This window comes from Thamnophis elegans, chromosome 4 (genome assembly GCF_009769535.1).
Source record: "Thamnophis elegans isolate rThaEle1 chromosome 4, rThaEle1.pri, whole genome shotgun sequence".
Classification (NCBI taxonomy): Eukaryota; Metazoa; Chordata; class Lepidosauria; order Squamata; family Colubridae; genus Thamnophis; species Thamnophis elegans.
Window position 1 is genome coordinate 87,740,047 of NC_045544.1, and position 22,645 is coordinate 87,762,691.

At 40.4% G+C, this 22,645-nt stretch overlaps 1 protein-coding gene across 6 annotated transcripts in view; it reads right to left on the minus strand.

The window, feature by feature from the left end:
* MARK1 (microtubule affinity regulating kinase 1) overlaps positions 1-22,645 on the minus strand; it is a 64,379-nt gene that overhangs the window by 40,331 nt on the left and 1,403 nt on the right. The window lies entirely within an intron of this gene.

The window sequence follows — 22,645 nt, forward strand, 5'->3', positions numbered from 1 at the left end:
AATAGTCTGAACCAAGCATACTTTTAAAAACTCTTCTTGGTCATCCTTCCAGTCGTCGTCCCCCCCAGAAGCTGCCTCATACCATGTGACTTCATCATATCACAGAGTAGGCTTTTAAATAATGACAAACACAAGGCATGCAAATTTGTGTAGTTGTTCTGGTTTTCCCATCATTAACATAAAACTTGCAACTGTTTCCTCCATCTTGTCTGACGAACACAACTACATTAATTCAGATCCATTCTCATTGCACTATACAGTCTATCTTAAGGTATCTCAAAGTTGACTCAGTCTTCCAACCCTCAAAGGTGGAAAAATGAGGACCCAGATTGTTGGAAGCAATATGCTGACTCTGTAAACCACTTAGAGTGGGCTGTAAAGCACTGTGAAGCGGTTCACCGACAAATGTACGCTCGACAAAAACGTGCTGACGAAACCGCGGCGAGAAAACTGAGAGTTTTAAATTGCGCCGATGAATGAGCGCAGAAGCGCACCGACAACAGCGCGCTGACAAAAGCACGCCTTCAACAAACAAGTAATAACCGCGAGTTCTAAACCTAAACCTAACTCTAAACCTAAACCTAACCCTGAATCTAACCCTTACCTTAACTTAAATCGTGCTTCCCTTACCTTAACTTAAATCGTGCTTCCCTTACCTTAAATCACGCTTCTGTCGGCGCTCTGTTGTGGGCGCGCTGTTGTGGGCGCGTTGATGATGTTGCGGTTTTCTCACCGCGGTTTTGTTGGCGCGCTTTTGTCATGCGCGCATTTGTCGGGTCACGCTGTGAAGCAGTATATAAATCTAAGTGCTATTGCTATTGCTATATTTGCTGCAAACTGGGTTCTCACTTAACACCACGGTGTCATACGCACAGAAAAGTACATTCACATTTTCAACCAAAATATCTCTACAAAATTCATTATTCACTTATCTGTAAAATCATTAAGTATCTAAGGGAATTTCATACAAATTTATTTTACTCCCTGTTCAATGTTGAACTATTCCCTAAATATCCATTTATTATCCCACACTCTTTAATTTTAATCAATATGCCATTCCAGATTCATGCAAACCATTCTCTAATTCAGGGCTACTTACTTTATTAGTCACTTTCTGAAAATCAACAAAAGTTTCCATCCACATCCTCATTTACTTCATTGTTTTACTAAGCATTCTTTTTAATGTTCCCTATTATGTTGCTATACAGATATCCATGGCATTCTGCAGCATAAGCCTTTTCAATCTGTTCCAAGCAGTGACTTCCACCTGCTCTTTTCCTATATATATATTTTTTTGCATGTTGTTGGGAAATTAATGTTATCTTTTATAACTTTTTCATACTTGATTAACCTCTTCTTTTAGCTGTTTTATTCTCATTGCTTTCTTTTGATTATGTGTCAGCCTCTGTTTTGCTGCTTGCTTTTCGGCTGCCATTGAAACGGGGAGGGAGGGCATGGTATTTGGGAGGGGAAAATAATCTGTACAGGAGGACTGTTAATTGGGAGTTGGTCTCACCATCTATTGCGCGTGTGGCAAGGAGGGAGTTTCCCGCCAAAGCAAACTGTCCGGCATACCAACCTGATGATGATTTTTGAAGATGTCTCCCACCTGACAGCTGGGGAGACGTTGGATTGGACTATGGATTGGGACTGCCAAGGGGAGGGGAATGGGTCATGTACGATATCAGATGCTTTGCCTGCTTTTGCTCAGATCCAGCTTTGCTTAGCTTCTATTTACTTATAATCAGTAAAAGTACTCTTAATTCTGCAAAATGGAGTTGAGTGGTTTCTTTCTTGGTTATTAAGTGAAGCAGCCTTGACATTAAGCTGGATCTCTTCTCGCACCTATCCCGGAGCTGACACCTTCTGAGAGGGGTGCACCCAACACTTAAGGGATATCCCACCAAGACAGTGATCAAGAAGAAGATATGGGAGCAGCTGCATGCTCTTTGGAGACGGAGTTAATGGCTGGCCTGCACTTGGAAGAACGATCCGTTCGACCCAGATGGACTTGGGGAGTGGGACGAAAAGAGGACCCCAAAGAACCTTTGACTGGAATTACTGTGAGGAGACCCAGACAACCAGTGGCTGACTGGCGGGACCCTGAGGAGAAGAACTTTATGATGTCCTAAGCGATGAAACTCTTTGAAGGAGCGTGGGAGAGGCGCTGAGCCCGTGAGAGTGGTCTGGAGAGAGACGCTGATATCCGAGAACCAGAAGGGAAACATACAGAAACCTTGTTTGATCTGAGAGAATCTGGAGGTGCTGAAGGGAGAGCTGAACAAGATGACCCAGCGCCGACCCCAATCACAGTTGGCCACCAGAAAGCGCTTGAGGCATGGAGCAGCGGTGAAAACCAAAGGGAGTTGGTCCCTGATGTTAGGCCCTGGAGCAGTGGGGAGGAGCTAAGGGAATTGGTCCTGGACGCCAGGCAAAGACGGGCAGATAAGCGCTGACAGCAACTACTGAGATATAGAAGATAATTGGGGCCAGGTGGTTGTGATTAGGCTCCTCCCAATAGAGTATATAAGAAGAGACTTTGGGAGGAGTCTGTTTGCAGGACTCAACTATTATACTAAAGCTGGAGAAGCTCTGGTGTGTATTTCTTATCTGTGGAAGTCTGGGTTGCTACCAAAGTCTTGTTGCTGTGTTAATTTAATGTGAATAAATTGTCTTAGCAGTAATCTTGTGTCGGTGTGACTCATGTATGGGGGGGTCAAAACAATGCTGTATTGATAATGTGCCCCTAGATAAGAGAATATAAGGAACTGTCTATGTTTCATGAGGATGGGAATATGCAGGTATGCCTCCGTGAGGCCAACGGAGGCCATATAGTCACCCTCACGAATACCTGCCAAGATGGACTTGAGAGAGGCCATGAACCAGCGATAAACCAAGAACTGATTTAGGAGTTTTAAGTCTAGAATGGCTCTCCATCCTCCCAAAGATTTCGGCACGAGAAATAAATTTGAATAGAACCCCTGGTCCACCTAGGGGAACCAGCTCTATTGCTGCTATGTCAAGCAGGTATCGGATAGCTTGACACATTTGCATGCATTTGTTAGCGCTCTTTGTCAGGAGAAAAGTGCGAAATTGGTTCAGGGGGAGAGAGAGAAACTCCAGGCGGAGACCAGAAATGACCATACTCAGGACCCAGGCATCTGAAGAAATCTCCGCCCAAGCCTCTGAAAACAGAGCCAGGAGATCGCTGATGGGTGGGGTGGAGGATGACCTATTTGCCCCGGTGGTAAGGGCAACCACACCCTCTCCGAAAGGGACATTTTCCCTGGGGTTGGTAACTCTGCCTATCCTTAGAAAAACCCCTATCAGGTTGCTTATCCAACCTGGCGGAAGGAAACCTGCTGTGATGTGACTCCTGCTCCTGTGGTCGATATGATGGCTTGTGGTAATAGGATGTGGCCTTCTAGTCTGTCTTCTTTGCCGAAGTGGGAAGGACCTTCTTTTTGTTCTTGTCCGTGACCAAAATTGAGTGCAGGGAAACTCCAAACAAGGAACCACCTGCATACGGGGCTGACGCCAACTACTACTTCTACTTGTTGTCCGCTTGCCAGCCATGGAGCCAGAGAAGACAGCGAGAAGTCATGGACGAAGCCAGAGCTCTGGAAGCAAACTTCATAGCATTTAAGGTCACGTCAGGTGAAAATTGAGAGACCGCCACTAACTTGTTCAGATCCTGGTGCAGTTGAACATCTTCCAGAGGAATATGCTCCTGGATCTTCTCCATCCAGAGGATAGCTGTACGGTTGAAGAAAGATGCCGAGGATGTCACCTTGATGGCCCAAGCTACCGACTGGAAGGTCCTCCTGAGGGTCATCTCCGCCTTCTTGTCAGTAGTCTTAAGATTGTCTGCCACATCCCTGGGAACCAGAGAAGCAGGGGACGCCAGGGCCACCACAGGGGGATCCACCGTGGGCATCAGTAGAGCTTGGGAAAAATCTGGCTCAATGTTGTAGAACCTTCTGTCGTTGCTGCCAGGATTAGGAAAAACACCCGGATTTTCCCATTGCTTCTTTACCACCTCCAAGAACAATTTTGTAACTGGGATCTCTTCCTTGGCAGCCTGTGGCTCTGAAAAGACTGGGCCCTCAGGTTTCTGAGCTTGGGCCCCGTCCTTTGTCCCTCCCCCCCCAAGTTGTGCAGTAGCACGCGCTTTGCACAAGAGTGATCGGAATAAATTTGGAGGGAATAAACCCATAAAAGCAGGGGGATCTGGGACAGGGGTGTCTTCATCATCAGACAGATCTGGGTCTCTCTGGACCCTGTTCCCCAGAATTGATCCCTCACTGGTGAGGGAGGGAGAAATAGGTGGATGACCTTGAGGATTCATACCCCCCTCCTGCGAGGAAGGTCTAGGGACATGTCACTGCAGGCCTATAGTGATGCCACTCGATATGGCCCTCTCTATGGGATTTTGGAGGCCTAAACAGGTAGGTCATCTACATCCAAATTATCCCAGCTAGGCCTACCCTGTTCCAGGCCGGCTTGAGGGGCCAAAATGGGTCTATTAATGGTATCTCCCTCAGACTGGGCCCCAAATGGGCTGGGATCTTCAAGATCAGAGCACTGGTCCTCCATAGAGAGGGATGGAAAAGGGGTAGCTTCCCAAACCTCTCACCCAATGAATCTGGAAACCTGGCGAAGGGCCTCTATATGCACTCCCCAATGGGGATCTGGACCTTGATGGGGAAGAGCTCAATGCGCCCTGCCAGGCCCGCATTCTCTCTGCCCTGGAGAAGGTTTTGGTTAAAGGCTTATGCTTCCTTAGTTCGTCTCTCTCAGAGGCATGTGAAGGGCGATTGGCAGCCCATGTTTTCTGTCTTCTGGTGTGTGACTGTCGGGCTCGAAATCCCAAGCCCAAGAGGCTCCAAAACGATGTGATCTAATTCAAAAAGCCACCATGTGGCCGTCGGCTCAAATGGCCGCCGAAATGGCATTTGAGCCTCCAGAGTTCCCAGGCTCTCTAAAGCAACTCCCAGGTGGTTGGGAACCACAGCCACCGCTAGGGATACTTACCACTAACTGGAGCAAGAGGTGAGGTGAGGAGGGTCCAGGAAAGAAATATATATTTTAGGAGCTCAAATAAATGTCTCTCGTCTCAGGCCATACTGGATTGAAACTGGAGTCAGAAGGAGGAACACAGAGGGGTGGCTTCAGCTTCAATCCAGTCTCGAGGCCAACTGGACATGAGAATACTAGCACTGGACCATCCTGCAACTCACTCCAGAAAATATAGGTATTCCATTTAGCAATGGTATTACATCATGCAAAGTATCATCTCTGTGTGTGCGTGTGTGTGTGTGTGTGTGTGTGTGTACACACCAATGGTGGGTTTGGCCAAACTGGTATTAGCTTGGTGGCCTGGGTCGCTGGAACCGGTTCTCCTGGTGGTGCCATAGGCACCCCCATGCTGCTTTTTGCTTCTCCACATGCTGCGTGTCCCTGAGCATACTGGCAGTAGTCTCTACCAGAACCATTCCGATACACACACACAAACATTGCCTTTAACTACAAATATTGCCTCTACTAACTCAGTAGAGGTTTTCTAGTGCTATAATGGCACAGCAATAAGATATGCCATTGATGATCCCTTAAAAACATGTTGCTATAGCTACACTATATTGCCAAAAGTATTCGCTCACAACTGATTCTGATTATATGGATGAGTGAGTGAATACTTTTGGCAATATAGTGTATGTCCAAATTGCCAAACTCCCACCATAAGCTACACTATTTAACTAATAATCTCCTCTTAATATCCAAATTAGACATGTAAATTCTAAATTAATTTCATTAGCATTCCCATCAATTCTCAGATTTCATAAAAATAGCAGGTATTCCTACCTCCTAAATTGGGATGCAAACAATTTGGAGCTAGAAATAAAGTCTACTTTAGGAATGCATTATCACATTATTGTTGTGGCAGTGATGACTATGGAATATTTTAGCACGAATGGCAGGATAGCTGCATTTAGATCCAGAGTCATGGGTATTAGGTGACATACAGACTCAATGAATTTAACTCAATCTAAACTACTGTAGCATACTAAAATGGATAATAATTTAAGCCTTTTACAAGAAAACTTTGGTCATAACTGAGTATTAGCTTTTGATAGCATATCAGTTTCATATACTGGAAATAGATCAGTTCTTTCACATACTATTTTTCTGGAGCCAAGAGCATTCTAGAACTCTTGAGAAATTTAGCAATACTCATTGTTTATATTTTAGTGGAACACTAGACTTTGCAAAGTTTCTAGACAGTCCCTCAGGACAACTAATTTTCTCTCATGTGCAGAGACATTAAGGCAGCTGAACTGGAATGGTGCTTAATTTTCTATTCAGGCTAAATTCATAAATTACCAACAACACTATGGAATCTGCTATGGTGCAGCTGTTTGCGTCTCCATTCAGCTGTTTCAAGAAAGCCATCATAAAGACAAAATGATTTGCCATGGTTATTTTCAACATCACCATCACTGGTAGACAGTAAGTAAAGTAAGCAGTTCTTGTCCAAACATTCAAATATTCCCATCTGGCTTTGAAGCAGATATTCTGTCAATTTCCACATTTTTATAGATATGTCCTCTGATCAAACTTTTTTTCATATGTAACAGCAGCTGTCATCCATACTACTCCCTTCCCCCCCTCCTTCAAATTGAAAAAAAAGGAAAAGAGGCAGGAGCATCTTCAGTACTATTTCAAAAATGGAGTACTGTATATACTCGAGTATAAGCCTAGTTTTTCAGCCCACTTTTTGGGCTGAAAAAAGCCGCCTCGGCTTATACTCGAGTCAGTGAAAAATTTGCCCGAAATGGAGGAGGAAAAGGGGCGGGGCCATGCCGCTGGGTGACACTCGTGAATGGCCCAGTGCCCCTGTGAGTTTCCCCTCCCTCTGTGTCAGTTTGCCGCGCAGCGCGCACCGCACCATCCCCCCTCCTCACGTTCTGATGTAATGCAGGGCTGTCTTACGATTCCCCTTCCTCCCCCTCCTGCCGCTCTGTAACGATGTCCCACCTCCTCCTTGTTATGGCAAGCAGCCACATAGCGATGTCCCACCTCCTCTGGTACAGTGATCCAATGATAGGAATCACTGTGCCGTGTGTCATAGGAGGCGGGACATCGCTCCCGCGGCTACACGGGACATCATCATCACAGCGGGACATCAGCATCATGAGGTGAGTGAAGTATTTCATTGAATACACCGCTAGTTTACTGTTTTTCTTTGAAATAAATATTCAAAAACATTATTGGTATCTATTTTTATTTTTGAAATTTACCGGTAGCTGCTGCATTTCCCACCCTAGGCTTATACTCGAGTCAATAACTTTTCCAGTTTTTTTGTGGTAAAATTAGGTGCCTCGGCTTATATTCGGGTCGGCCTATACTCGAGTATATACGGTACACAAATTAAGACATTTTTGAAGCAAACTATCAAATTGATTTGGAAAATTTGTTCTCAAAATTTAAACAAATTGCCTACACTCATATTTCCATACTGAATCTTTCAGCTTAAATCCTTGTACTAATTCTCAAAGCCTCCCTACTTTATTTTCTTATCTCATAAGAAAGGGTAAAATTATTTTATATGTGCATAACAGTGAATGAAGAGTAACTCATCCTTTCTACTCCTAAGCCACTAGAAATTGATACACCACGCTAACGGGGTGATTACTGCACACAACTGAATATAATAGCCTTTCCAGTCAGAACATAGGATCATCTTTTCTTCTGGATTTTAATAGATGGACTTACATAATTGATGAAGCACTTACACATTCAGCAGACAACTACTTGAGAATATTTTAGCTCTATAAGGAACATTATGTTTTATGTTAAAACTATAAGCTTGAAAGGAGATGGGGATATACACAACCAATCATTCCACTTACTGAAACAAAGCCAGCACTCCACACACACCCCACCAAGATATGTGTGTGTGTGTGTGTGTGATGCATGTATGCTGGTCTCGTTGTATTCGGATCTTTTCCCGTGTAAGATTGAGATTGTCTTGCTAACATTTCGGCGAGGTCTCACTCGCCATCCTCAGGCTGGTGTTTTGGCTTAAAGCGTGGCCAGAGCTGCCCTCTTTCTATAAATCTTGGTGGTGGTGTGTGGAGTGCTGGCGTTGTTTCAGTAAGTAGATTGATTGGATGTGTGGCTGTATCATGATTGGTAGATTGGTACTGATTGGTGCTGGCTGTGAGTCCGTTGTTATGTTGTGTTGTAAAGGCATGGGTGGTGGGTGGGGCTTGTTTGTTTATCAGGACTGGTTTCCAGATGTCTGGTAGGCGGGAGGTATCATCACATTTATTCACGTTGTGGGGCTATTTCTCTATTTCGATAGCTTCCATAATTATTCTCTTGTTGAAGTGTTCAGTTTTGGAGATTAATCTGGTTCCTTCAAAATCAATTTCATGTCCTGTAGCTTTAAGGTGCTGGAAAAGGGAGGAAGTTTTTTCTTTTTTTCTTACTGCGTTCTTGTGTTCTGCAATGTGTGCATTTATTCTCCTGTTCGTTTGTCCTATGTATGTTGCAGGGAAGATTTTGCATGGTATTTCGTAGAGTCCTTGGTTTTCTAGCTGGATTTTGTCTTTGAGGTTTCTTAAGATGTTGGCTACTGACCAAAAAATAGCCAACATCTTAAGAAACCCCAAAGACAAAATAACACAAAATAATGTTAAAAAGATACAGCAGCTAGGTATGATCTAATCTATTATCTATACAACCAAGGCCTTAGGAAAAGTCAACATGGACAGGAAATTCTAACCTCAGAAGGAATGATGTTCCAGAGTGGGTGGCATGGCAGAAAACTATGTTCTATCTGACTTGCTATGTCTAATTCAGTGGTTTTTCACTTGTGAGTCAAGAATTTAAAATGAGTTCCCAAGCCTTTTAGGGTGGAACACCACAGTCTTGTTGATAAACTGAAAGTTCTTTCTGCACAGGGTTCATGATGAGCTGAAAGCTGATTCAACAGCGCTAAGTAGATTTTCAACAGAAAGAGGCGAATTTGACCTGAATGTATACACAACCTTTCTGCTATCTTTGAGAGTCACCTCTTCTTCTGCAAACTTCAAATTCTCAGCATCTATAGGCCTTCCCTTCTTATTGACTTACAGTGGCCTTCACTAAAAATTCTGTACTGCAATAATATAAATAGGTTTGTTTCCCTGTATGCTTAGTTATTATATCTTGCTGGGCACCTAGTTATTATGTGATACTATGGGTGTGCTGTATAGAATCTCTGGTTGCTGTATGTTAAAAAAGCAGAAAAGATGAGTAATTTAAGTTGTGAATATAGCACTGACTTTTTAAAAACAAATTTGGACTTGTATAACCTCAAAATATGGTAAAATAACAGTACAAAGAGAATCTTTTTAGACAAGAGTTTCACATTTCTTATTGATCATGGAATTGTCAAGCCATAGTGTGAAATCTGGGGTGAAGTACTAAGTAATGAATAACTAAACTAGAATGATCTAAAAAGGCACCTTGAAGCTGAACACAGAACTTTGATGGCAAAAACAGACCTTTTAAAAAATAACTTAAATGACAGTGAGTTGACAATGTAGACTATATAGATAAAACTACCATATTTTTCAAGGCCTAGTCATGCCATTAAGTCTGGAGGCCCCAGGGGATGGGTGAACTCATGAGGTGCTCCATTATTATCAACATCTCTCCATATATTCTTTTCTAGTTCTGTTTTTATAGTTTTGAATGTTTTTAATCATTATTTATCATGGTTTTAAGTTATTATTGTTATACACACACACATTTTATTGTTGTATGCATCCAAAGTCCAGTCATATAAATTTGATAAATAAATAAAATAGTAAAGAGCTTAATAAGTTGGTTGTCAGACATGAACTAAATTTAAAGGATAATTTATGAAATATACAGATATTTCATGAAAGTAATTGGGACTGGAATTTCCATCATTAAGTAATGCAGTTCTAAAGCATGGCATATGACAGTGCCACTTAACCATGGAAATTCCAGCACTTTCAACTGCCATTGTTAAGTGAATCCCCAGAGGTCATTTAGCAGGGATGTCACATGACTGCCATTTGCAACCTCCTGCCAGCTTCCCCATTGACTTTGTCAGAAGCTGGCAAAGAAGGTTGCAAATGATGATCATATAACTGTGAGGAGCTACAACTTTGTAAATTGTGAATGAGACACTGAGCACCTGTATCATGATCATGTGATTAAGGGGATGCTGTGACAGTCATAACTACAAGAACCAGTTGTAAGTGCACTCATTCAGCACTGTTGTAAGTTTCAACAGTCACTGAAAATACAGTTGTTAAGCAAAATCTGCCTGCAGTACATAAATACATTATCAGTTGTCTTGATTTCATATATGTTGATAGATGTAGATAAATACAGATATAGCTGTATAATCAACATTGTTTAGTCACAATTGAAATAAAAATGTCAATAGTATTCTAACTGGCAAAATGTTCAGCATAACAACAGAAAATATACTTTCTCAGAAAGAAAACCGAAAGTTCCTGTCGAATGGATTGAGGAATCATCCAAACCAGAAAGTATATACTGCTATGCAAGATAGGATTTACGTTTTACCCTCAAAAAGCAATTTTTCTATGACATTTTTATACTGGAAATGCAGCACAAAAATATGACATGTTACTAGCACAAAGTATTACTGCACAATAATATTACTGCATCACAATGTGCAAAAATCTCCTCTATGACTAGCGTTCCCTGATTTGATGCTTCCAGCTTGGTTAATGACTGCAACTAAGCCACAATTCTGGATAAAGGGCTGAAGCTGGTAAAGTGAGAAGCAGTGTTTCCCATATTATTGAGCATGATCAATTATCTGTTCTGCAGCAGGCAGTCAACTATGAGTTAAAGTCTTCAACCTTGCTTTCAGCAAAGATTCTAATTTACCAAGTTGTGTCTGAGTGTTCTTCCAAGTCCACCCAAGTGCCGAGTGGGGTGTTAAATGTCCAGAGAGCTATGAGTTACTGCTATGATTGGTGTGAAGCCTGACAGTGAAGAATTCCAAGAGCAGGAGACCTGTGTATTTTGAGGCTGCAATAGCCATGATAACTCCAATTTGCATTAATCTCTTATATGCCAGATTATGAAATATACAGCCTTATTCTCAGCAACCACAACTATTGCATATTATTTTTTTAATGATCAATGGTTGAGGAGGAATCTATTGCCAACCTTTGTGCTTTTTTTAATGCAAGTTTATTTAAACCCATTGTGCATTTAACTTAATTTAGTAGCACCACAAGTTTGAAGAATTTCCAAGGACAATCTAAGTATAAGTCGTTGAGAGTTGGGCGGTATGCAAGTTTAATAAATTATTAATATTATTATATATGCAACAATGTGAAATTACAGCTGCCAGATTTTTAGCTGGTGTTGGACTTCCTGCACATTGAATTCTTCCCAGGAACCTAAAATGTCATAATGTATTAACATAATATATGTATGGGTCCAAAGAGTATGGTCTTTTGCAACAGACCGATAGAAATTCTGTCAATTTTCCATCCAATACTTTTTTGATATGGCATTCATTCTGCCCATAACTACTGGTACCACTATGGCTGGTTTATGTACCTTCTTACAACCCCAGAGCTGCAGTGCACCAAGAAGCCCCAGAATCACAGTGTTGCAAGCAGGAGTAGAATCATGTGGCCTTGGGACTGCTGGTGGCAGTGTAGGATGGCCAAATGGGCATTAACGGGGGAGGGGGGCGATGGAGGCATGCCCTTATCTTTTTTACTGAGGTTTGGGGTTGGGAGAGAAGAAGCCCAGATCGGCTTGGCTTGTGGTGTGGTTCCTCAGCTAACAAGCAGCAGCTGCCATGATTATTGTCACTAAGCAATGCAATCATGTAACATCATATTTAATCTCTTAGCATCTGAAATTTTGGTTCCATTGTGGTCATAAATTGAAGATTATCTGTAGTGGTAAAAGTTGATGAACCTTTAATACCCTGCAGTACAGTACTGTGACCTACAATGTGATCAGACTTTCAAATCCTATTAATAAAGAAACAAGCACCACACAAAACAATGTACAATGTCATACCTTAAGAAACACTCTAAGGAGTGATGGCTAACCTTTTTCTACAGATGTGCGTCGCACACGCATGCACACATGTCATCCCCCAGCACATGTGCATTTGACCCCCCACATGCGAGGGGGGGGAGTTTTTGCCCTCCCCAGGCTCCAGAGGCTTTCCTGAAGCCTGGGACGCGCGAAAAATGGCCCAACCTGAAGTTTAGGAACAAACTTCTGGTTGACCCATTGTGCCTGTTTTTTGCCTTCCCCAGGCTTCACGGGCTTTCCTAAAACCTTGGGAGGGTGAAAATGGCCTCCCCCAGCCCTCCAGAAGGCCAAAAATCAGCTGGCTCATGCACGGATGTGCTCCAGAGCCGAGGACTACCATGCTGGCAAATATGGCTCCCCGTGCCACCTGTGGCATGTGTGCCATAAGTTCACATCATGGCTCTAAGGCAACATTCATGGTCTTTCTTGTGAAAAGTATGGGTAGTCCTTGACTTACAAACATAATTGAGCCCAAAATTTCTGTTGCATAGCAAAACAGTTGCGAAGTAGTCATATCCCATTTTATGACCTTTTGGCCATGGTTAAGCAAATCATTACAGTTGTTAAGTGAATCATGCAGTCATTAAGTGAATCCGACATTGATTTTTCTTGTCAGAAGCTCCCTAGGTAGGTTGCAATTGACAATCCCAGGACTCCAGGATGCTGCAATCATTGTAATTAAATGCTGGTTGCCAAGCACTCCATGTCTGATTGTGTGACTGTGGGGCTATTGCAATGGTTATAAGTGTGAGAACTGGTCATAAGTCACTTTTTTTCAGTGGTGTTGTAACTTTGAACATCGTTAAATGAATGGTTGTAAGTCAAGGACTACCTGTATGCAAACCTTACTTGTTAACTGCTAGCCTCTCCTTTAGCAACAATGGTAATTTCTGTATCTGTTGATCAATCCATCACACGAATTTGGTGGTATTTTGGCTGATTTCTATTTATAGAATTGCTTCAACTCACTGATATACTTACATTGATCCCTTGTTTTACATCATACAATCATTCATGAAAATCAGATTCTAAAATATGAATTGTCTGTTGCATATCCTACACTCATTTAAAGCTCAAGTCACAGACAAGTAACTTAACATTTTCCTATAGAATTTGCTGGTATAATCCAAAATCCATCATTTTCTCAGGAATTGCAACCTATGTAGATCCTTAGAGAACAAAGGGGCCCCACGTGATATTCCCAAGCCTGTGGAGTATTTTATTTTCTCTAATCTAATTGAGCCCACAGGATAAAAAATTGAAGTTTCAAACTGGGATAGGAGGTTTCTCATATTTAGCCAAAATGAAACACTGCATTCTAACAAGACACCCTAATTCTAACCACAAAATGTGGGTTTCAACAGCAAACTACAGGGCTGTTCAAAACACAAACAGCATCTGAAAACCTCTCAAGCTCTTGTATGCTTTGCTGCTACAACAATTTTTGCTGGACAACTCTGGAAACAGAAGTATGTTTTCTTCATGTGTATATTTTCTGCACGACTGGACTGATGGAAGCTAAAGTCTTTGGCATTAGTTTTATAGCCCTTGTTAGCCTCATGAGCATCAACTCTTCTCTTCTAGGATCTCCAACAATTTCTTTTGAGTTGGATATCATTTATTTTACTTCCATATGCCTGTGTTGTAAAGACCATGTCTGCAGGCATAATGTACCGTTTCCAGCAAAGACACTAAATTTGATCAAGGTGCACAGTGGTTTGTTCAAAGCCTGTGTGTATGTATGTGTATATGTATGTACATGTGTGTGTGTAGACACACACACACACACACAAAGATATATATTCACTTATCTGAGAAGAAAATAGTCATCTCATTGGTTCTGAGGAAGGACAGAAGAAAAAAGTTGAGGAAAACCTCTCTCCTAATAAACTGAAAAATAAACTAGGTTCTAAGATGAAAGCATTCTGGAACCTTATCACTTGCTTTCTTAGTAAAATGATTCAGTGAGAATCCTGCTTTGAGTTGAGTTGGATCTCAATAGCCTGGTAACGTGTTCAATAAAGATATGACACAGTTGCATGTTGTTTGTTTAACCAGAATCTCTTTATCTATTAATAGAACTTAGATAAAGCTCTGATCACATTGTAGGTCATGGTACTGCAGGATTATGGATAATTATAAAGGTTCACAAACTTTCTCTCATCACTGTAGCAGCCTCCTTTTGTCATTTTATTATGGTAGCATAATAAGAAGCTATTAAAGCTGATCATCTACTAACCCTGCAGAAGTCACAGTATGTTGAAGTTCCTGTTTCTGACCACCTGCTGTAGCTAAAAGCATTGACTGAAAATAGAAACATAGTAATCAGTAGCAAGACAATAATCAAGGTGTAACAGATAATATAGTTTAGGCAATGTTTGCTGCAATTTGGTAGCAGTAGGTAGGTGCTAGTATTTAAGAATAAAAGCAAAAGAAAGGAACCATAGTATGTTCAAAGAACATATCAATACCTAATATTCATGATTAAAACATTACAATATAACTTTTTAATGTTACAATTCATTATAATAGCTTTAAGAATTCATTTAATATCACAACACTTATTTTATCTAATCAACAAAAATGCTAGTAATAAAATTAATCTATTGTCAAAATTAACCATTTATTCTTCATATATCAGTACTGGACTAGTTAATTTTTAGTCCCATCAGAAATAGAAATGATGTTCATATTTTCAAACCATGATCATTTTTATTATTGTGTTTTAACTGATTATACTGTTTGGAAATTTCTTAAAGTCATTCATGAGTGGGTGCAATTGAAAATAGGAATAATAATAGAAATAAAAATTTTAAAATGTGGTTGTCTGGCATAGTAATATGGTCAAGTGAGCAACGACTTTAATGACATATACTGAATTCATGCATTGCACCAAGGCAATGTTTAATAGCCTAGTTCGTTCATCATGTAGTGCTAAGAGCCAAGGTGGCGCAGTGGTTAAATGCAGCACTGCAGGCTACTGCTAGATCAGCAGTTCAGCGGTTCAAATCTCACCGGCTCAGGGTTGACTCAGCCTTCCATCCTTCCGAGGTGGGTAAAATGAGGACCCAGATTGTTGGGGGCAATATGCTGACTCTCTGTAAACCGCTTAGAGAGGCCTGAAAGGCCTATGAAGCGGTATATAAGTCTACTACTGCTGCTATTGCTAAAGCAAACAAATAATATTATGCTCTACTGAAATACGTGAACCTACCGTATATACTCGAGTATAAGCCGACCCGAATATAAGCCGAGGCACCTAATTTTACCCCCAAAAGCTGGAAAAGTTATTGACTCGAGTATAAGCCTAGGGTGGGAAATGCAGCAGCTACGGTAAATTTCAAAAATAAAAATCAGTGTTATTTGAAACTCAAAGTTATGTTTATTCAAGGGACCCGCTTAATTAAAGTGTTCTATAATATCAGTATGACTTATAATACTGCAAGTCTGCAATATTAAAATACTTGTATAGGGGATCCCCGGGATCCCCCGAAGAGATCAAATCACAACCAGTATGCCACCTTCTTGGTATATTGTTTTTATTTTCACTGAGTTTTTTAAAATGAGCATTATTTCATCCTTTTTTTCTTTATGTTTGATTGGTATCTGCAATTTGTGTTAATTCTGTTCATACATATAATATAAATGAAAAACCCAGCTCTCTTAAAAAATATTTTAAGTTCTTTCTGGTGCTCCCTTTTAGAATTGGCCAACTAATATTTCTGTTCACCCAACTAATGTCAGGCAGAGTTAACTGAAAAAGTAATTTTTCATGAAAGGACATTTTCCTAGGATTTTAATTGTTCTTATCCAATAGTCTGCAGTGATTTAGCAAGTTATGAATAAATTACCAACTGATGTAGATTAGCAATTGGAGCACTTAAAGAAGCAAACAAAGAGGGGAGAGGAAGGGAGGGAGGAAGGAAAGAAGGGAGAGGGAGAGAGAAACAGAGACAGAGGGAGAGACAAAAAAGGAAAGAGGAGAAAGAGAAAAAGAAAGGGGAGAGGAGGGTGGGAGGATAAGAAAAAGAGGCAGAAAAAAGAAAGAGAGAGAAAGAGGAAAGGAAGAAAGAAGGAAGGAAGGAAGGAAAGAAAAAAGGAAGAAAAAAGGAAGAAAAAAGGAAGAAAGAAAAGAGGAGAGTAGAGAAGGAATAGAGGCCAAAAAAGCAAACAAGGAAAAGTAGGGAAAAAACTTTCACTGGAAAACACTATTTTTCCATCAGTGCAAAACTTTCCTAAACAAGGTTAATTTTCTGGATTTTGACTTTCCGGTCCAGGTGGACCAAGAAGCCTTTATTTTCTTTTTCTAAAATCAAATAAAATCTGCAGAGCACCAGGACGCCATATGAAAAAGAATTTGTATTTGCAAGTAGGTTGATCACCAATCCATGACAAATAAGCTGAAATGCAATATTTAAAACATTCTTACTAAACAGCAGTCTGCCTTCGCTGGATGGCTTGGATCTCTCGCTGACTCTCCATGAAAGCACCGAGATAGAAACAGCCCTCCTGTGCGACATTGACAGTAGGGAGATGGGGGAGGGGTGCCTCGCCCTCTCCTGGTGAGCCCTGTCTGGGGAAGAACCCCCCTCCTCCGGCCTCGGGACCGTCGGTTTCTCCGACGGGTCTCCCCCCCCCCTCCTCTGCCCCCGACCGACTTCCTTTTCTGGGCTTTTTGCAAATGAGCCGGACGCAGCCGAATCTCTCTCTGTGTGTATGTGTGTGTGTGTGAGCGCGAGTTGCCCAATCCAGTTCCTCCCTCCGTAGTTTTGAACCTGGGAGGAACTGGTTTGGGCAACCCAAGAGCTCCGCCTGACGCCCGAAGGGCTTTGCACGAAGAAACGCGGCTTGAGGCGGAAGGACGGTCCTGGCTGTGGGGCGCAGGCCCCTAAAATCCTCTCTTTGGTTCCCTCCTCCTCCCCCTCCTTCCACAGCCTGCGTGACGCCCTAGGCTGAGAGCTGCTGCTGCTGCACAGCTGAGGGAGGGAGAGCAAAAGCAGAGGCGGGGCGCCAAGCTTTGGTTAAGGCAGGCAAGGGAAACCGCGAGCCGAAAGGAAGTCTTGCTGGGAAGACGCGGCAGCAGGGCTTTAAAGGGCTCCCTCCTCCCCAGCCAGCCAGCCCACCCAGCCCATTCTTCCCCCGCCACAACTGTATCCAACAGGCCAAGTTGCTGGGAGGAGAAAGTTTGGGCTGCAGGACATGAGATTCCTCTGGGGAGGTCCTTTGCGGGAGGCCAGTTCCAGCCGCCTGCAAAGGACTTCCCACGTTTGCTTTGGTAGAAATCTCTGCGCGGCAGTTAGAAACTTCTGCGCGGGGATTTCTTTCCATGTGCGCGGCCGCGCACGCGCGCACCTTAGAGGGAACAGTGGCGGTGGCTGGCGATGGCAGGCTGGAATCCCCTCTCCAAGGGATCCCCGTGCAGAAAATGCGGGGAGCAGCAGCGAAGCCCCGGGGCTTCGCTGCTCCATCCGCTGGACTGTGGGGCTTGGAAGGGGGTGGGAAGAGCGGCAGGGCTAGCGGTGGCTGGCGATGGCAGGCTGGTTCGCCTCCTCCTCCTCCAACAGGCAACAGCACTGCCGGATCCAGTTGTAGACTCGAGTATAAGCCGAGGCGGCTTTTTTCAGCCCAAAAAGTGGGCTGAAAAACTCGGCTTATACTCGAGTATATACGGTAGTTCTAAACTGAAAAGGCCATATTTTGATTTTATGTATATTTTATTGATAGATTATAATCTGTGTTGGATAGTCATCACTTGTAGGCAATTTTGCAATTTAAAAAAAACCATGATGACAACCGCTATATTTATTTGATTTCTTCCCCTAAATACTTTTCTTACACTATGGCTTTGAAGTCAAAAGTACAAGAAGATACAAAGCGACGTAGCCTGCATATTAACAGTATGCATACGTTATTATAACAGTGGACTAAAGATAGGTGATTTTCTACCTCCAGATGAAACAGCAGAACTCACCACAGGTCAATCCTAATTAACAAAGAATATTTTTGTGATTTTCAGCCAAACTAGCCATCTATATTTCCTGATAAGAAATACAACAGTGTGTTCTGAACTCTGAAAATGACCAATGCTGACTCAGATCAGAGGTAAGTTTGAAATTCTTAAGGCAGATAAGTAAACAATTCAACTCAGTCTTTTTTCTCAACATGTGGTCAGCAGTATTGAGTCATCAATTCAGATAGTCAGATATTTGACTGATCACTGAAAAGGAATTGAAAGGTTGCATAGACATCACACAGTCATAAGGGATATAAAACAATGTTATTTATTAGATGTATTTTTTTATCGCTGAATCAGAGTTCAGCAGTTACAAACAATAGCAAGATATTGCTACCATATTCTACCCCAATCCTCAAGAACTTAACGTTTACATTTAATGAAGAAAATAACAAAATACATGTGTCCAAAATATGTTTCTACTGATATTCCAATATTTTTTACAAACATGAAAGTACAGTATTACACCTGCTTAATACCTTTAAAACAGCAGTAACCATGTAACGATTACTCACAAAACCAAATAATTTGATTTCTTTACACTGTTTTCAGCCAGTTTGCTCACCTCTCCCAAATCTATGAAATAATGTTTATTTTATAATAAAACAAAAATGGAACTACTCACTATGGCAACTCCTCTACTTCATAATTATAGCTAGCCTTGAATGTTGCCTACAAGTTTAATAAATTAAGTAGCGGGTAGGTGGGGGAAGTCAAAAAAGTTAAGATGGTGGTGGTGGAGTCCTTGGGAATGACTTGATAACTACCAAATCCAGTCTAAATGTCTGGCTGTGCAACCAGCCATAATATATTAAACCTGAATGCCACCCAACTATCAATGACTCTGAAGTTTTCCTATCACATTTTTTCTCCAGCTGCACATCTAGGAGTCGGAGAGATTGGTTCACAGAGTCCACACATCTCTTCTTGAAATTAATTCAGTGTCCAATATTAAATAAGAGGCATAAGAAATACCATCATTGTTATTCATTATATGAAAATAAGTAACAACAGAATACTGATTTGCTGTAAATTAATGTGTAAACTCACAATTAGTGAGTTCATACCTACTAGTCAGAGGTATGCATGCTTTTAATCTCTCAGCTACTTTTTGTTTCCTTCACATGTTTCTTAAAGTCATTTAAGTTGAGAACATGAGACTACTATTTTGAAAGTAATTTCATCTGTACATTACTACTCTAGAAAAACCGGGAAATAGCATATTATCTGACAAATGCATCAACAATGAGACAAGCATTTTAACATTTCTGGGTCTTATATCCTATATCTGTTAGAGTTTCTAAAAAAATTCTTGTTCGGCACCTTCATTTCTGGTGTCTTATGGCAGAGGGTGCATTTCTTACTTCCAAACTATAATAGGATAATTGTTGTGCACAGTAGCTGAGTTACCTCAATTTTCTTAAAGGAAAGCAAGACTCATCAAATTAAAGCTACAAAGAGCTAACAAAAAAGATATTCACTATTTATGACAGTAGAACTAGACAACGGTGAATGACTTTTGTACTATTCCAAGCAAACTACAGGGAAAATAAGGTAGTCAGCAGAAGTTGAGTCTGACTTCAGGCAGTCTTATCTAAAACAAACTTGGAAGTCAGCCTTGGACTTTAATTGCCTGTAATGGTGGGCTTGATCTCTAGAGCCTTCTGCAAACATCTCTAGTGCTTCCAAGACAAGAAAACAAAAGCTATTTCCAGAAAAGTAGATACAGTGGGACTTTTTACATCATCAAAACAGTCTGAATTCTATCTATATCCTCATCCATACACAGGAAGTGAGATGGTCTACAAGCTGAGAAATCCTTATATTATAAAATTGGAAGAATGTAATATAAGTAAAAAAAAATGGCTACATAATCAGTTAATTAAATTTGATTTCTTATGGCAACAACACAAGCCTACTAATATGAAAATGGGCCCAATCTACAGAAGTCAACAAAGAGTTGTGGAACATTTAAAAGTGAAACTAACAAGTTCATTTAATACAAATAAAAGTTTGTTTAATAAAAGGAAATATCAAATGTTAGCATTCTCATATCCCATGCCAAGCACATAAAAAGCACTGTGGTCTCCAGACCCCAACTGGGTGATGCCAAAAATCTGAGGCCTTTTTAATATTTCAGATGGGTTGATTTGGGCTTAAGGAGCAATAACCGTGCAAACAATTAAGGTACCTCCCACAGCCCTTAAAATTCCTTAAACTGTTTCCCAAAATGGATCCTAGCCCTATTAAGTTTGAGAACATGACAGTGATAGTAGTGCAGTGCTGTTTTATGTCTACATATTATTCTCCTGTATCTTTTCTCAAGCCCTATCTTTTTGTGATCCCAGGTGAAAAACAAAACCTGCCATCTTTTATTGTTTAAATCTTACATGGAAATCCTGGCTTTCCCCCCAGAATTTTTATGTATTATTATTAGGAAAACAAATATTTCAATAAAATATATTGAAGTTTACTACAGGAATCCAAAGAACATTCATTTGAACATTAAATGCTTCCCAGCTCGTTTTAACTATTATAAGATGAACAACCAGTAAAGGACTGTCATCCATACACCGAATAAAAGAAACAAAACGATCAACTCAAACTTTAAAATCCAACATGCAAAATGTCAAATACAGGCAATCAATGTAAAACATATTTTCTCCCCCATCTTTCAGATCACGGTTTGGCTGAAAATCTAGAATGTTGGCACTTTATCTATAAATCACATTCCTTTTAAAGTTAAACAGATTTGCCTCTGGAAGAGTTTCTGATAGCCAAGAGCATTGTGTCTAGAGAAACTATTATCCTTCATTTTTCTTTGCAGAGGCTGCAGTGAGTGCAGACAAAGAGAAATCAATTCTTTGAAATCCTATTTGGTTCATTCTTTAAAATATCAATACCTTTCTGGATAATATTTAGTGTAATAATAATTTTAAAAACTTGAGTATAAGAATATTCAACTTGGGAAAGGACTACAAATCAAAATAAAAATTATTTTAAAAGCAACTGTTTGTCTACAGTATTTCAATTATTTTATCAATTGCTGACTCACTCTAGGAAAATTATATATGGGGAGAAGAGAAAATAGCAACCATACTTATTTCAGATTGTAATTCATTAGAACAAACTAACTACAGTAAGAAAATTAGATAAAAGTTCTAATACATGGTCTACAATAAATGGTAGGGGTTGCTAAAACATACTCTCGGTTTGAAACTTATTAGAGAAATTAAATAATCTTTTTCAATATTCTAGAGTTGCCTGTTTCCCTAATAAATTTTACCCCGAGAACCACATTCATGATTTGTTTGTCCTGCACTTACTCAAATCCAATTACCAACTAACTCTATTCAATCTACAGTGAAGCAACTTCAGAGACCTTATTTATTTCTAAAGTCCATCACCTGTTTCTCATTGCAACCAATGCCCTCAAGGTTCAATGCACAGAATCATCACATTTTCAAAACTAAGTAACTTACCATTAATCAGAAAGAATAGTTTTATCCAAGTTGGTAAGCAACAATAGTTTCATGTAAAAGTTTTTTTTGCTATTTTTTGTACTTTGGGGGGGGTATTATAAACAGACACAAGTATTGACTCTTTTCAACAGAATTTTTTTAGTTATCTATGTGACGATAAATGTATGTTTCTATGCACACACACAAAAATTTATGCATCTTTCCTGCCATAACTTATTTTCTCTAAAATGGAAGTGGGACAGGATCCTTACACTGCATTAAAAACTGTGTCTTTTTTTAACTTTACATATTAAAGTATTAGCTAAGACAAACTAGATCAGGATTATTGAAGTATCTGCATAAGATATGGTGGGTATCCATACAATTTCTTCATACAGCATTCTGATTAAAACAGTCTGGAATTCTTTAATTACACTGAGCCAGTGAAAGCAAAGCTATTTTTACAGTCAGCATTTCCTTTCCTTCCCACCATTGCTGCCACACACTTTCCCATTAAATGCAACTATTCAAATTAGAACTGATAAATGGTGCCTAGCATACTGTCAGTAATTCCAGAAAAGAGTGAATAGTATGTTTGCTTAGAAAAATAAGCACCATCAACAGTGATGGCATATTTCACATGAACACTGTAAAACTATGGGTCAATTCAACTCTTATTGCATTATTGTATCTCAAATGTCTTTTCTCTCTCACTTCTAATAAATTCTGACATGTTACCAGAAACAGTATATAATGCCAGATTTTATACAACTTGGATATTCAATTTCTCTTCCTTCACAAGACAAGCAACCATTAACAATGTGAAATGGGCATTCCAGTCATATTTCTGCTACCCCAAGTCTAACATCTTGCATCCTTGAATTTGTCTGTGTTTATACAACACTATTTAAAAATACTTGCATGTATTAAGACTTTTTATTCTTGTTTTCCCCTATTGTACTGTTCCTATAACAACCATCCAGTAAAAACTAACCATTCCTTTTTATTTCTGAGGCTGTTATGTGAAGACAGTGTCCAATAGTAATTGTTT